The sequence below is a fragment of the Colobus angolensis genome, unplaced genomic scaffold (assembly GCF_000951035.1).
Source record: "Colobus angolensis palliatus isolate OR3802 unplaced genomic scaffold, Cang.pa_1.0 Scaffold58, whole genome shotgun sequence".
NCBI classification, from domain to species: domain Eukaryota; kingdom Metazoa; phylum Chordata; class Mammalia; order Primates; family Cercopithecidae; genus Colobus; species Colobus angolensis.
The window spans coordinates 4433477-4451585 of NW_012119376.1; positions in this window are offsets into that span (position 1 = coordinate 4433477).

Here is an 18109-nt window from a genome sequence, read left to right on the forward strand (position 1 = left end):
TGCTTTAAATGTAGACCAACATTTGCTATTTTGTTTCCTGCTGTTTCTTTTTTTTCATAATTAGTAGCAATAAAATGCCATAAATATTTTTAACAATGTGTATGTTCATTTCAGGATTAACAGAGAAAAGTAGAGGAAGTAATACTTTCTTCTTTTTTGCAAGAGGTTTAAGGGGACCTATTTGGCGACACAGGTAGTATCCGTAGAAGTGAAATAAGCAAGTTATATGCTATTGAAACTAAAAACAAACCAAAAGAGATACATGCTCCACTTGTGATGGAAATATGTTTATGGGAATGTAATCAATGAAAAGCTCTCACGTGTCCCCTGGTCACGCTATTTGAGGTTTACTATGGAATCTCCAATAGCATGACCAGGGAACACGTGAGAGCTTGGGCTAGACCAGAGCAGGGCTGCCTAAGACATGAACGTGACAAATTCTGCTGTAACATCCTTTGTAGGCAACACTATCAACCATGGTACCTTCTGGACATCTCCCCAGCATAAGGAGCAAGGCAAGTCCTCTTTTCTCAAGGCTTTTATTCCCTCGGCCACGTCTTCACCTGCATTCCCTTCCCAACCCCACACACATAGAACAAAACTTAAAAGAACAAAAACTGCATCCTCTTCTAGAAATGGTAAACTAGAGAATGTTTTCTGGATGCAGTTTGTTAAATTCAACATATTTTGCTAGATAATGATTTCACCTCTTTAATTAACACAGATAAATGAGCTATTACTATTGCTTTCTTCTAGACTTGTGCTATATTTGTAATATTAGACACTATATCTAATAACAATAAAATGAATGGTTGTGTGTGTGTCTTGCTATTAGATATTGTGTCTAATATTACACACATACACACACATATATATTAAACACATATATGTGTATGTGTATAATCTCTATATACAGAGAGAATATATATCTATAGAGAGAGATATATATGTATAATATTAGACTCTATAATAATAATAAAATGTCTGAAGGGTTGTGTGTATTATTAGATATTATATCTATATACAAATAAACACATACACAGACACACACACACACACACATATATATATACACATAAACACATAGACACACACACACACACATATATATATAGAAAGAGAGAGATAAGATTAAAAATAAATAGAAGTATTGAAATTTTCTCAGGAGAAAGATTTAAAGACATGTAATCCTAGACTAAAAGAGAGTATCATGGCCTCACTGATACTACTATTATTTCAAAATAGCCTAATCATTTATGTGTCACGATGATGTCTGACTGTTTTATGCTCAAGTAATACATCTAATACTGATGACACATATATGTGTATGACTCTGTCATATTTATATTTTCAATTTCTGTCTCATTTTATGCCTGTCATATGGAGAAGCTGAGAATAGCTAAGTCGCCTATAAAAAATCCAACAAAAAAAAAGAAACATTTTAAAGAGAGGGAATGCATGGCTTTGTGACCTAGAAAACATAAAGCCTTTATAAAAGGATGATTTGAGGTATGCATGGGACTTTGACAGGTAAGTATGAGGTGAAGGAATTGCACATAGAAGGAACATTGACAAAATCAGAGGTGGCCACGTATAGAATATTCTGTATATTTATAAATTAAACAGCTGAACTAGAGTAGAAAACTTGACAAAAGGAAATTTAGGGTAGGCTGTATTTGATGGCCTTTAGTGTAAGGAGAAGTGCCAGGTATTTAATTTGAGAGCCATACACTTTTATTGAAGGATTTTCTGCAGGAGTAAAATATAGTTTGGTTTCCTGTTTGTTTGTTTTTTGTTTTTTTTTTTTTTTTTTGAGAAAGTCTTGCTCTGTAACCCAGGCCGGAGCGCAGTGGTACAATCATGGTTCACTGCAACCTTCACCACCAGGGTTCAAGCAATTCTCCTGCCTCAGTCCCCCGAGCAGCTGGGACTACAGGCGCCCGCCACCACGCCTGGCTACTTTTTGTATTTCTAGCAGAGATGCGGTTTCACCATGTTGGCCAGGATGGTCTCAAACTCTTGACTTCATGATTCACCTGCCTTGGCCTCCCAAAGAGTTTGATTTACATTGTAGACAAAATATCTTGGAGAGGTGTGAAGGAGATTGGACGAAAAGATAGAAGTGTAGGAAAATGGGACACTACGCATAAAATGAGAAAAATCAAGAGAACATAAAGCCATGCAACGTCAATGAAAACACCAAGAAGATGAAGAAGTTATAGAGGTAAATGGCATAATTCAGCAACTAATCTTAACTTGAGTGAAAAGTTTTTACAGATGTCTCTGTATGTTTCAAGGACGAACAACTGAAGAAACTGATGGACTGGCGTTAATGACACTGACATTAATTTTCTGAGGTGAGTGAAGTCAAATTTAAAACCTGGCCAGGCACGGTGGCTTACCCCTGTAATTCCAGCACTTTGCGAGGCCAAGGTGGGTGGATCACGAGGTCAGAAGATCGAGACCATCCTGGCTAACATCGTGAAACCCTATCTCTACTAAAAAGTACAAAAAATTAGCCGGGCATGGTGACGGGCCCCTGTAGTACCAGCTACTCAGGAGGTTGAGGCAGGAGAATGGTGTGAACCAGGGAGGCAGAGCTTGCAGTGAGCCGAGATCGCACCACTGCAATCCAGCCTGGGCAACAGAGCGAGACTCTGTCTCAAAAAAAAAACAAAAACAAAAAACAAAAAACCAAACCAAACCAAGCAAAAAAAAAACAAAAACAAAAAAAAAACAGGGCCAGGTACAGTCACTCACGCCTGTAATCCTAGCACTTTGGGAGACCAAGGCGGGAGGATCACTTAAGGTCAGGAGTTTGAAACCAGCCTGGCCAACATAGTGAAACCCTGTCTCTACTAAAAATACAAAACAATTAGCTGGGTATGGTGGCAGGCACCTGTAATCCCAGTTACTCAAGAAGACTGAGGCAGGAGAACTGTTTGAACCCAGGAGGCAGAGGTTGCCCTGAGCCAAGATCGTGCCACTGCACTCCAGCCTGGGCGACAGAGCAAGACTCTGTCTAAAAAAAAATTTAAAATAAAAATAAACAGGTGAGGACTTTTTTGAACATGTGGAGTGTGAAATGCCTATTGGTAAACCATGTGGAGATCTCCAGCAGGAAATTTGATATGAAGGTCTACAGCTTAGGCAAATGTTTAGGGTTTGATCAGTATATCAGGAAATCAACTACTTAGACATGATTCTTGAAGATGGGCCAGTGCTTGACCTTCCCCAAGGGAAAGATTAGAATGAAAAAATATTGTTTAGCCCAGTGTGCTCGTTGCATTTTTTATTTGATAAGAGCTCCCTGTAAGGAGAGTCCCACTCTCACTTCATACTCCTAGCTACTTCCATACTTTCATTTATCACACAAACACAGACAGGCATACACACACATATGTGTACACACTGCCACCAACCCCCACAAACACATGCATAGACAATTTCACCACCTTATGTTAGTACAATACACAGCATCTTGCGTGCCATGCCTGAACTTAGGACATATTACCAAAGCCTGCATAGTTAAATGGGGTCAGAATGTCAATCTAAATTAAACTCACAGTTGAGATGATGGACACCATCCCATCTGTCTCAGGCAGTGTTTTGCTTTACCAGAGAGAATCTGACAGCTGTTGTTTAAAAGAAGTCTCACTTCCACTCATTTTATTATTATGACATTCAATTTCCTTCCTGAGACCTTCTTCCAAGTTCTTGATCTCAGCCCTAGAAATTTGCATATAAAGTTCCCCGGGCAGCAACAACATTGAAACAGCTGCATGATTACTCCAGCAATCATTCTTCCACCTTTCAACTCTTAAAGCACCTGCATTTTTGCTCCTCAGACAGCGCTCTGTTCATACTGCCTTGCAAAAGAGCTGTCTTGGACTAGTCTTATCACTGCTATTAAAACTGTAAACAGTGAGAGGGCAATAACCTTCCTTATGCTTAGCATACAGAGTGAATTTAAAAATAGTACATTCTTGATAGGTTGAATAAATTGCTAAGTGAAAGAAGAGCTTTATCTGTGAGAATTCTTTTAATTGTTTGACATTGTTAAAATAAACAGAATGCCTTAGATACACTCTGAGATCCATCAAGGGTATGCAAAAGTCAAATGGGATTCCCGCATTCAAGAAACCTGAACAGACAAGAAATTGCAAGAGCTTGCCTCTTTCTATGGCAGAATATTGAAAGGGGTATTATTTTCTTTTAATGCTTAAAATAGATTTGGAAGAATAAATATTTCAAGAATTTATTAAATAGTGAGTGCATTCAATGTAATATTTATAAACTATCCGTTGTCAGGTATAAAGAATAACGACAGCCTGAGCACCTACGTGTAGTAGTAGTGAGATAAATGTTAAAGAAAAAAATAATCAGTAGTCTCACACTGTAGATTCTTGTGTGTCCTTACAAATTTCTTTTCTTCCCCAATCTAGTCACCCAAATTTTATTTTCCCCATTTCCTTTTTGTTGCTTTTACTATAAAATTTCAAACTTCTAAGCAAAATGTTACTTTGTTTTGAATTGTAAAGAAATTGTGAACAGATATGCTGCTACAATTTACTTTTTTTCATTTTTTATGTTCTCAGTATTCATTTACATCATTGCATGTGTACCTATCTATTTTCTAACATGATTTTACTGAAATATATTTTTATTCTAACATTGATGAGTGTTTTGATTGTTTTCCAAGTTTTGCTATTGCATAGGCTACTGAGAATATTCTTCCACTTCTCTCCTGGTGGACATGCACAGGAATGGAATTCTTGGATCATAGAGTATTAATATCTTCAAATATTCTACATACAATCATGTGGTATTCAATGACAAGGATACATCCTGAGAAATGGGTCATTAGGCAATGTCATAGTTGTGGGAACAGCACAGAGTTTATTGCATGATCCTAAATGGTATGGTGAATTACACATCAAGGCTATATGGTATAGCCTACTGCCCCTAGGCTACAAACTTGTACAGCATATTACTGTGCTCAATACTGTAGGCAACTGTAACACAATGATAAGTATTAGCGTATCTAAACATAGAAAAGGTACAGTAGGCCGGGTGCCGTGGCTCACGCCTGTAATCCCAGCACTTTGGGAAGTCGAGCTGGGCAGATCACAAGGTCAAGAGATCAAGACCATCCTGGCCAACATGGTAAAACTCCATCTCTACTAAAAATACAAAAATTAGCTGGGCATGGTGGCACACGCCTATAGTCCCAGCTACTCAGGAGGCTGAGGCAGGAGAATCGCTTGAACTCGGGAGGCAGAGGTTGCGGTGAGCCAAGATTGTGCCACTGCACTCCAGTCTGGCAACAGAGCGAGACTCCATCTCCAACAAACAAACAAACAAACAAACAAACAAAAAACAGTACATTAAAAATATGGTGAAGAAGATGAAAAATTGTACACATATACAGGGCAGTAACCATGAAGAAAGCTTATAGGACTGGAAGTTGCTCTGGGTATTAGTGAGTTAGTAATGAGTAAATGTGAAGGTATAGGGCATTGCGGTACACTACTGCAGACTTTATAAACACTGTACATTTAATCTACACTACATTTATTTTAACATTTCTTTCTTTAATAATAAATTTAGCTTACTGTAACTTTTTTGCTTTACAAGGTTTTTAATTTATAACACTTTTGACTTTTGTAATAATTTAAAACACATAAATTTAATAATTTTAAGCACATAAAAAACATACAGTTGTACAGAAAATATTTTCTTTCTTTCTATTTTTATAAGATTTTTTGTGTCTTTCAGTTTTTTCCTTCTAACTTTTAAACTTTCTGGTGAAAAACTAATACACAAACATACACATTATCCTAGGCCTACACAGAGTCCGGGTCATCAATATCACTGTCTTCCACCTTCACATTTTGTCCCACTGGAAGGTCTTAACATGCACGGAGCTGCTGTCTCCTATGATAATAATGCTTTCTGAAATATCTCCTGGAGGACCTGCCTGAGGCTGTTTTACAGTTAACATTAAAAAAAAAAAAATAACAGGAGTATGCTATAAAATACTGATAAAAATTATAGTATATTAAGTAAATAAACTAGTAACATAGTCACTTATCATTTTCAAGTATTATGTACTATACATAATTGTATGTGCTACACTTTCATTAAATTGGCCATGCAGTAGGTTTGTTTACACCAGCATCACCACAGATGTGACTGATGCATTGCACTATACTTGAATGGCTGCGTCACTAGGGGGTGGGAAGTTTTTAGTTGCATTATAATCTTGCAGGACCCCCATCCTATATGCTGCCTGTGGTTGACTGAAACATGCACTGGGAAAAATCAACACCAGGCAGTCAGGTTTGGGAGCTTATTCTTTTAATTCCTACTATCCTCTATATTTTCTTCCTTCTACTTAGTTTGGATATATTTTGATCATATTTTTTGAGATTTATTTTTTCTAATGTAAACATTTACTACTATAATTTTCTTAAACTTGAGTAATATACCACTTTTAAAACTTAGAAGAAGTCTCATAAAGCTCAGGTAGTGACTAATTATTTTACTAACACACTGTTGTATGGTACAAACATGAATAATTGTATGATATTCTTATTCTTACTGCTTTTATACAATTTATCTAAAACAAAGAGGCAAAATTAAAGGAATTGAAATAAGTTATGTTAATATGAAAATGAGGAAGTGTTTCTTCAATGAAATAGCTGAGCATACAGAGCTAAATAAGCTGATTAGCTGCAGTGTGCTTTTGCTGAGCACATGATATCACTATTACATACACCATGTGCCATGTGATGACTCAACGTTCTGAACGCATTTCTCTATGTAAAAGTTCCTTTGTTCAACTAGCCATGATATAATTTAATCTTCATTTGGCAGGAACATCATTTATGTTTTAAGTCCCATTGAATTTTTGTTAATTAAATGTGTACCACAAAGCCAAAAAGATAAACACAAGAGGCACTGGAATTAAATATATGCATTTATAATTGCAGCGCTCAATCATCAACAAACCCTGAAAAGATTCAGACTGTACTTTTATGTATATTTTAGTCCATTATGAAGGTGAAGACATTTGAAAAATCATATCTATGAGATACTAATGTCACCTATGGTGTGCTTCATTTCCTACTGAGGGAAATGAATCTTTCAATTCGTGGTTACAGATTTTCACTTTAAGAAGAACGTAGGCAGTAACCACCTACCTCTTCAGATTCATCAAATTGCATCCCAAACTCACCTTTCCTAGAAATCTAGAATTCCCTGTATGTCTTTTTTACCTGCCAAAGCTTGCGTGGTAGACTGAATAACGGTCTTAAAATATGTGCCTGCCCTAACCCCTGGAACCTGCAAATGTTACCTTCTATGGCAAAAGGAACTTCGCAGATATGATTTACTTAAGGATCTTGAGATGGTGAGACTATACCGGATTAACCTACGGTCCTGACATAATCACAACCATCTAGGAAGAGTCAAATTTCAAAAAATTCAGTGTAATGACATGATAGAAACAGAAATTAGAGGAATGTATTTTAAAGATAGAGAAAGTGGCCACAGGCCAAGAAATTCAAAGGGCCACCAAAAGCTGAAAAAAGCAAGAAATAGGATTTTTTCCCCTAGAGCCTCCAGAAGGATCTAGCCTTACTGAGACCTTGATTTTAACCCTGAGAAATTAATTTTAACTTTCTGATCTCCAGAAACTTTAAGAGAAAGAGACTGTATTGTTTTAAGCCACTAAGATTTTGGTAATTGACTACAATACCAATAGGAAACAAATAATATATTCTGTTTGGAAATGATCCCCAGTTTTTGCCCAATTAATTACTGAGTCTCCTAGTTGTCTCAGCCTCCCCACATTCTTTCTTCAGGAAAATTACAGTAGAAGGCACAGGGAGGAATAAGTCTTCCCATTTAAGAGCTTTTTTTAGTTCCAGAGTCTTACGTTGACCATGTCACCTACACCATTACCTTTAAGGTTGTCTTTTAAGTTTCTGCCCACCTAGAATATGAGCTCTCTGGTGCTAAAGCCATGCTTTTATTCCTACTTTTATTTTTCAACAATTAGAATAGAATCTGAAATAGAGTGATTAACAAATCTTTAATTGATTTTTGCATACAGGAAAAGACTTGCAAAATATTTTTAGAGTATATGCTATCTCAGAAAAGATGAATCTGGATCGTAAAACAATTTATACGTACATATCCCTAAATATATTCTGAGTTTTCAATGGTCATTGACCTTTCGAATGCATTGATGATAGATGACCTGTATGACAGATAAGTGGAAAAAGTTCAGGGTGGGTATTCTTGATTTTGCTGACCTATAATGATCCCAAGAGTTAGAAAGAATATTATAATTGCCAAAGCTAGGTTAAAACAATCACTAGAATACATATAAATAGGTTATTACTATGTGAAAAATAGCATTCTGAGCCTCATGCAATGTCCATTATTTTGTTTGTGCTCTGATTTGTTCACACTGATTAAATTAGATCACAAAACTTGGTTACTGAATGAGTTCTTTGGAAATGAGTGATGTTCTTTTTCCTTGAAAATATTTGCTTAGGAGTCAGAAAAGCACTATATGTGGAAAATGTAGTTTTTAGAAGATATTTTATAGCTTCAAATTGACTTTATGGTGATTGGCACCTACAGCTATATCAACCATTCTCTTTGCTTTTTCTTTTGTGGTTCTTGTAGTTAGAATTCTTTCTGTACCTGGAAATGGTATTACAGAGCCAAGTGCAATCCCTAAGAATAGTGAATGATTGGAATAATCAAACGTGAACCATATAATATCTCAGCCATATGTCAGTGCACCTAGCATGCTTTTATTTCTGGGACTGATTTTCATGTTGGTTTTCACAGCCATAGCATCACACTAAAGGGGAATATACAAAGAAGAGGAACCAATGCATGTCCTGTGATCATGGTTTTGTGGAATCACTTTAGCCCAAGGATTGCTATATTCCATGTCAACAAAAGTTGTCATGATCTATGGTTAATGTACATATATTAATCAAGTAATAGCATTATAATACAAGTTATGTTCAGTCAGGATTTATAGCCAGAAGTCTTATCTGCCATCTAGCTGCATGAATATTTTTCAAATGTTGGTATTGCTAATGGTTAAAGAAACGAACATTGATTCAATGTGAGGTTTTTAGTGTTAATCATTATTTCCAGATTTGTAAGCACTGAAACACTTAAAACATGTCTCCATAATGGCACATTTATAAAAGCTTTCTGGTTATTTAGATTTGGATTTTTGAGGACCTGGGAAGAGGTACGAAGAGTACTATTTCCCATTTGTTTGTCTGTGCATTATTAAATATGTTTAGAGCTAATATTTTCATTGAAATTTCTAATTTTCACATATGCAAATGTACTGTATCTCTGTATCCTACCCTAAAATCTATAACAAGAGACATCTATTGAGTTGAATATGTTTCATGGGGTCTTGGTCTCAAAACTGTTTTAACTGCAGAACATATAAATCCCCATCCTTGTTTGATCCAGAAGAAGCCATTCTGTACACAAACTAAGCGTGATTAGATAAAAAAAAAAAAAATTAGAAAAAATGAGAAGGAAAAACTCCATCCAGAGCTGCAAAAGATTCTGTTCTAACCTCTCAAGCCTACAGCCTAATATATATAGCTTATATGTATAGAACAACTTTGTGGTTCTTTGCATGTTCTAAGATGTACAAGAGGAAGAGAAATACACAGGGTTTTTGTGTGTGTGTGTGTTTTTGTTTTTTTTTTTTTTGAGATGGAGTCTTGCTCTGTTGCCCAGGCCAGAGTGCAGTGGTGCCATCTCGGCTCACTGCAAGCTCTACCTCCCAGGATCACGCCATTCTCCTGCCTCAGCCTCCCTAGTAGCTGGGACTACAGGCACCCGTCACCACGCCTGGCTAATTTTTTGTATTTTTAGTAGAGACAGGGTTTCACAGTGTTATACGGGATAGTCTTGATCTCCTGACCTCGTGATCTGCCCTCCTCAGCCTCCCAAATTGCTGGGATTACAGGCGTGAGCCACCGCGTTCGGCCAGAAATAAACATTTTTAACATAAGTCCCCACGCTTTAGATTTTCTTGGAAGCCAGAAGAACAGAATGATGCATTTGACCAGAATGTGATGGCTTGAGGAGCATAAGGTATGGAGAGTGATTGGTGAAAGAATGGACTCTCTAAAAGTCACCAGGGCCACTTCCCTTGAACCTCCTTTTTCCTATTACAAAGGAGATTACTGGCAAACTGGTATAAAAATTTTGGAAGATTCTACGTATCTGTCTGCTTATGATTCAAAGGAAAAAGTGGAGAATGCATGCATATGCATCTCTAATTGAATAAACTTAAGGAAAAGTGATAGGGCCTTTTGCTCCTCAATGCAGAAGCGTTTTAAAGTTATAAAATAAAAATTTAAGTGAAGTAGGCTTATTTTTCCCTCTCTGTAATCCTTTATCCACACTTCTCATATCCAGCCCATTAAGATTTCAGAATATTGCTTTAAGTTTCTTTGTTTGTTTTCTTTGTTTGTCTTTTATTGGAGGGAAGACACAAAATGGAGAAAAACAGCCTCTAGGCTTTGTGTTCAAAACAGACTACCGAAAACTATAACAGATTATAGTTTTAAAATTCAGTATTTTCATATGCAAGAACCAAGTTACTTTGATAATCATGTTTGAATTTATGTGTAAAGATTATTTACGGCATTCCCCTATTTTACCCCAACGTCTGATAGCATCTGTAGTGATATCTCCTCCATTAGTTCCTGATGTTGGTCATCTGCTTGTCCTCTTTTTCCTTGTCAGAGTTGCCAGAAGTTTGAAAATTTTACTGACAATTTCAAAGAACCAGCTTTGGGTTTCATTCTCTCTCTCTTCTCTCATTCTCTCTCTCGCATTGATTTCTGCTTCTTTATTTTCTTCTTTTGCTTACATTGGGTAAATTTTCATCTCATTTTCCTAATTTCTTAAAATGAAAACTTAGGTTTTTGTTTTGAAATCTTTATTCTTTTCTGAGATAAGTATTGAGTAGTATAAATTTCCCTTTATACCCTGATTTAATTAAATTCCACAAATCTTGAAATGCTGGATTTTCATTTCTAGTCACTTTAATGGGTTTTCTAATTCTCCTTAAAAACATTAGAAAGTGCTCTTTAATGCATATATTAGTTTGCTAGAGCTGTCATAACAAATACCACAGACTGGGTGGCTTACATAAAAGAATTTTATTTTCTCACAGTTCTGGAGGCTGAACATTCAAGAACAAGATGCCTGCAGGCTTGGTTTCCTCTGAGGCCTCTCTCCTTGACTTGCAGATGGCAGCCTTCTTGATTTGCCTATTTACATGGCCGTGCTTCTGTGCATAAGTACCCTTGGTGTCTCTCTAAGCATACCAATCACCTCTCTTATAAGGACAGCAGTCAAATTGGATTAAGGAATATGCTAAAAGCTTATGACATCTGTCATTAACTTATGACATCTCTAAAAGCCTTATTGTCATATACAGCCACATATTGAAGTACTAGGGATTCAGACTCAAATTATGATTTTTAGGGGGATACAATTCAGTCCAAAACACAAAGTTAGAGTTGTGTTGTTTAATTCCCAGATAAATATAAATGTTCTTATTCCTTTATATTATTTTATTATTATTTTTAAATATGTTGTTTTATAAGCCAGTATATTATCTATATTGGTGAATGTGTCATGTGAATTTGAGAAGAATGTGCATTCTGCTGTTTGGGGAGAAGTATTCTATACACGCCAGTTAGATTTCATTGTTTGATGGTGGTGTTCCATATCTTTGCTGATTTTCTGTCTAGTGGTTGCATTAATGATGAAGAGATAAGTTTTGATGTCTTCAATTTTAATTTAAAATTTTTATTTTCCTCCATTCTGTTTTCATCAGTTTTTTCCTATGTGTTTAAAAGTCTTTTTCTTATAAATATATATTTAGGACTGCTATATCACACTGGTGACTTTTTAGCATAAATTACCATTAATTTTATAATTAAGTAATTTTCTATTTTGTCCATGGTATTTACTTTGTGCCCTAAAATCCACTTTGCCTGATATTAATATGGTCATTTTTGTTTACTTTTTATTATTATTTTTATAGTATATATTTTTTCAGCCTTTTGTTTTTAAGGTCTCATATCACTACATTTAAAGTAAGTTTTTTTGTAGACAGCATAAAGTTAGGTCATTTTTTAAAAATCCATTTTACTAATCTGTTAGTTTTAATTAATAAGTATATACAATTTACATTTAATGCAATTAGCATGTACGTATATAGTATGTTTTAATTTAGGCCTACTATTTTATTATCTGCTCCCTGTTTGTTTCCTTCATTTTGTTTGTCGTTTTCTGTGTTTCACATTTATTGCCTTCTTATGAGCTGTTTGAACATTTTTTTTTTTTTTGACATGGAGTCTTGCTCTGTCACACAGGCTGGAGTGCAGTGGTGCGATCTCAGCTCACTGCAACCTCCATTTCCCTGGTTCCAGCAATTCTCTGCCTCACCCTTGAGTAACTGGGATTACATGGTGCCTGCGACCATGCCCGGCTAATTTTCTTTTTTTTTAATTTTTAGTGAGACAGGGTTTCACCATCTTGGCCAGGTTGGTCTTGAACTCCTGACCTCGTGATCCACCCACCTCGGCCTTCCAGTTGGACACTTTTAAGTATTCCTTTTTTAACTTGTTATGGTAATTTGACTATATAATTATGCAGTATTTTTTGATAATTCTTTTCCGGCTCAAGGAAGACTACGAGAATTTATCACCAATAAGCATACTCTAAAAGAATGGCTAAAGGAAGTTTTTTAAACAGGAAAGAAATAAACAGTAAAGAAGATATATTTGAACACTGACAATAAAAGAGGAACAGAAATAGTAAATACCTGAGTATGCTATTCTTTTCTCCTTAGCTTATTAAAAATAGGTTGGATGGTTGAACACACACATGCAAAAATGTTACATATGATATTGCAGTTCTGTTCTTTCCTTAACTCCATAATAACAGACTTCAGTTTGATTATGATTTTATGTTGTTTGTTTTGATGTGCTTAAATATTTGCCAATTATTTTCTGAATATTTTCCTTATATTCCAGTTTTCTCATTTGGATAATTTACACTTCCACCTGAGGAATAGGTGTATTAGTCCATTCTTGCATTGCTATAAAGAACTACCTGAGACTGGGTAATTCATAAAGAAAAGACGTTTAATTGACTCAGAGTTCTCCAGGCTGAACAGAAAGCATGACAGAAGAAGCCTCAGTAAACTTACAATTATGGCAGAAGGTGAAGGGAAAGCAGACACCTCTTAACATGCTGGAGAAGAAGGAAGAGAGAGAGAAGGGGGAAGTGCTACACTCTTTTATAAACAACCAGTGAGAATTCACTCACTATTACAAGAACACAAAGGGGGAAATACACCCCCATAGTTCAACCACCTCCTACCAGACTCCTCTTCCAATGCCGGGGATTACAATTCAACATGAAATTTCAGCAGAGACACTGACCCACATCATATCTGTAAGTTTTTGGTGTTTTTTCGTGGAATATATGTTCTCAATAAAGTCTATTTGTGTTTATCTTCAAATGTTTCTATTTTGCTTTTGTTATTGAAGGATTATTTTCTTGTTATTAAGTAAATAATTCTAGATTAACTATTACTTTGTCTCAAAATTTTGAAGAACTTATGATGATATCTCATGGCTTCTGTTGTTGATGTTGTAAAAACTGTAATCAGTATGTCATTCTTTCAAAGTTGTCTTTTTTTCTCTCATTGTTTTAAATATCTTTTTGTCTTTGGTGTACTTCCTTTTCATTAAAGTGTGACTAAGTATGAATGTTTTTCTTTTAGGTGTACATTTAGTTTTTTGTGCCTATAAATGTGTCTGGAAGGTGCTCAGCAATTAACTCTTCAAATATTGCCTCTTTTCACTATTGCTTCTTTTGAGGATCCTTATTAAACAAACTGTGGCCTCAGGATATTTGTACCTTTTGTTCTTTCTCTTTGCAATGACCCTCTACTTGAACATTCTCCTCCTCCTGCAACATACATATACACATATACACCCACCCTCCCTGGACTTTGAATAGTCCATACACATATTGTCAACTATCTCTCACTACCTATACCAGATTAGCTCTCATTATTCTATGTTCTTTTTGTATCTTTTCCTTCATAGCATGAAAAATTACTATAATTAGAAGAATGATATATAATAGAAATAAGATCTTTTCTGTCTCGTTGACATCATCTTATCCTCAGTACACAGCACAGCTCCTAGCTCCATAAATATTATTAACAGAATAATTTAAAATAAGTGGACAAGGAAATGCAATTTATCACAGCAAGTAGGGGTAGGGTACCAAAATTGGCCTCATCAAAATTAGAAGAAATAGATGAATAAATTAAATTTGAAAATCCTTCTAACTACTCAGTATATAAAGCACATAACTTCCAAAATGCTTTATAATCCAGTGTTATTTAAAACTTAATTTTGAGTAGCTTAACAGCAATTGAAACTAGGAATTCAGATGTAAAAGGCCATATCCGGGCCATTGTGTAAAATATTCAAAAAGCCTATATCTTATCATAAATATTCTTTGAATATATCTCTTGAAGATATAGATACCTGATTTGTAGAGATTTAATAAATAGCAGATATAAATAGTTACTATAAATAATAACACTGATTATCCTGTGTAATCAAACCCTTCACCTGCTGTGATATGCACTGCATTTATGCAGATCAGCTGTAGGCCTTTCATCCATGAAATTATAGAATGTATAATGTGATGGCCCATGATATATTCAGTGTAATTGCTTATTTATAAAAAGAGCTATCAACAGCCCACTTTAAATAAATTCAGAAATCACCATAGGGCATTTAGAAATGAATATTTTATATGACATTTTAAAAAGATTATGAGAATTTCTTTGAACAGTAAAATTAATGGCTGTTTGGCGGTTTAAAGTCATCCAGTGTAGATTCAGGATAATAGCATATAAACTGTAATTATTATATTTGTGGCTTCATTAGGAATAACCCCATATACCTTACTGGTAATGTATTTTTAGCTTAAAATATGAATAAAGGGAAAACAAAGTAGTCAGTTAAATCCCCTCATGGGTCATTTGAATGTAAAGCATAATTTCATCATAACTCTGTATGCTTTTCTATCTATCTATCCATCTATCCACAAATTTATATTTTACTACAATAGCCTTTAAGTATATATTTCCCACCGAAAATATAAAACTTTTGAACTTTGAATGTAATACTTAAACATTTAAAGCTTTTAACACACTCAGAAACAATGAATCTTTTGTATCTTTGATCTTTTTTTTATTTTTATTTTTTATTTTTTTTTTGCAGACGGCGTCTAGCTCTGTCGCCCAGGCTGGAGTGCAGTGGCGCGATCTCGGCTCACTGCCAGCTCTGCCTCCCCGGTTTACGCCATTCTCCTGCCTCAGCCTCCCGAGTAGCTGGGACAACAGGCGCCCGCCATCTCGCCCGGCTAGTTTTTTGTATTTTTTTAGTAGAGACGGGGTTTCACCGTGTAGCTCAGGATGGTCTCGATCTCCTGACCTCGTGATCCACCCGTCTCGGCCTCCCAAAGTGCTGGGATTACAGGCTTGAGCCACCGCGCCCGGCCTGATCTTTAGTATAAATAGATTTTACAGTAGTTTAAGATGTATTATAAAGTTAGAATTACTTATCAGAACCCCAAATTTCCCAAATTTCCCAAATTCCCAAGAATAATAATCTTAGTTCAAAATTAGCTAAAGAATATTAAAGCAGTGAATCATTCGCAGTAGTGTTTATCACAGTAGAAACGAAAGGACACAATTAGAATTTGTGAACTACAGGATAATAGAAGTAGATGTTTGTGTAATAATAATTCATTAGATGCTCACTGATCACTTCAGAGGGCCACAGAATTTCCTGCATATTCTCCTATATTCTAAGAGTAAAGAACATTTTCCATATATTATTTTGTACTTTTTTTCTATGTTAATTTTGAAATCATTAAAATAGTACTGGATTGTCTTTTTATATATTTTTAAGTTTTCTTCTGATTGTAGCACATACCCTCATGCAAAAAATTTTATCACTCTTAGCAGTAAACCAAATGCTGTGAAGGATATAAAATGCACAGAAAACAGTGTCTGGGGATCACTTTTAGTCGATAGAACAAATTCTATGTTTAGAGAAACTTGGAAGCTCGCTATAAATGTAGTGGAAATCATTTCACTAAAAGTAAGGATAATTATGGCAATATATCAAGTTCACATCATCTGCATAGGCTAGGAAGGCAAGATGGAAACAACAAATTCATACTTTTAACTTTGTCATTGTAACACTGATACTGGGGATGAAGGATGAAAATAAAGTGAATACAAACTACAAAGAACATGCAGCTAAAACATTAATTTTGTGAGAATCATGGCAGAACATTAGCCATGAGATCTACTTACATGAGACATTTCTTATTCACATAAGAAATGTGACTTGTTTTATATGTGTGTGTGTATATATATATATGTGTGTGTGTGTGTGTGTGTGTATTTTTCCTATGAAATACAACAGTAGATAGAATTTCAGGCAGTAGTAGTAAAGCTGTAATGTTTAAGCTGATTTATCTAAGAATTCCACAAAAATATAGTGAAGATAAAACCAACTTAAATTTAAAGCATATATAGAGATGATACATTTTTAAAAATGGACTTAGGTTTTTAGAGCAGTTTTAGGCTTACAGCAAAATTGAGCAGAAGATAAAATAGATTCCCATATGCCTTCTCCCACACAAGCATAGCCTCCCCCATGTCAACATTCCCCACCAGAGTAGTACATTTTTCCCCCAATGGAGGAACCTAATTAACACATTATTATCACCCAGAGTCCATAATTTACATTGCGTCCACTTTCGGTGTTGTAAATTCTATTGCTTTGGGCAAATGTATAATGACATATGTCTATTAGGTTGGTGCAAAAGTAATTGTGGTTTTGGTCATAAAAGTAAAGGCAAAAACCACAACTACTTCTGTACCAACCTAATACCATTATAGTGTCATACAGAGAAGGTTCACTGCTCTAAAATTCATGTGTGTTCTGCCTATTCATCCCTCCCTCCCCTACGAACTCCTGGCAACCACTGATCATTTTAACGCCTCCATGGTTTTGCCTTTTCCAGAATGTCATATAGTTGAAATCATACAATACATAGCCTTTACAGATTGGCTTCAGATTGAGACAAGGACTTTTGAAACATGTGTAGGCATTAGTTTTTAGACAACAGTCCAAACCAAGCTTATCCTGATGTCAGTTAATAATAAGACCTCCAGTCCTTTGATTGAATGAAGGCTTAAAGAACATGCAGAACTCTGAAGAAACTGGTAAGTGAGTGCTTAGGCACACCTGTTTTTTAAGTCCCCTCTGTCCCTATTCACATGCCTTACAGGGGCACTTCATTAATTTATGCCTGAGAATATATATACATGGGGAAAAGGAAAGGAAAAGAAATATCTTCTTCCCCCAGTTGAATCCCCAGTTTTTACTTCAATTTGACATCTCTTTCCTCTACTTATTTTCATGAGTGCAGGAGCAAAGGGATTAATTTTCCTTTACTACACTCAAGTAGTAAAAAATGTGGAAAGGGAAAATTAATTTCAGATCTTTAAAAATGAATTTAAATCACAGAGATTCCATTAATTTTATTTTCTCTATATATATTTGTAATAAAAGTAAATGCTTTCTCATTTTAATCTATTAATTCGTATAAATGTTGTAGAGTTAATTTTACGATGCTACATTTTTATAATCTGTTCCCAAATATTACAAGACTCTTGGAGTTGGGCAAAAAGTAAAAAGATACATTGTTATACGGAAATCAGGTGGTGATGCATTTACATTGTAAATATCTAGAACATGTTCCTTAGTGTATTTGTATATTTATAAACTATATTTTAACTCACTTTCTAGAAAAGTACTGATGAAAATAATGATATTAGATGTTTGCTTGAGTAATGGCACATAGGATTTTAAATTTTTTGCTTCTTATTTTCTAGGGTTTTTTTTTTTTTTTTTTT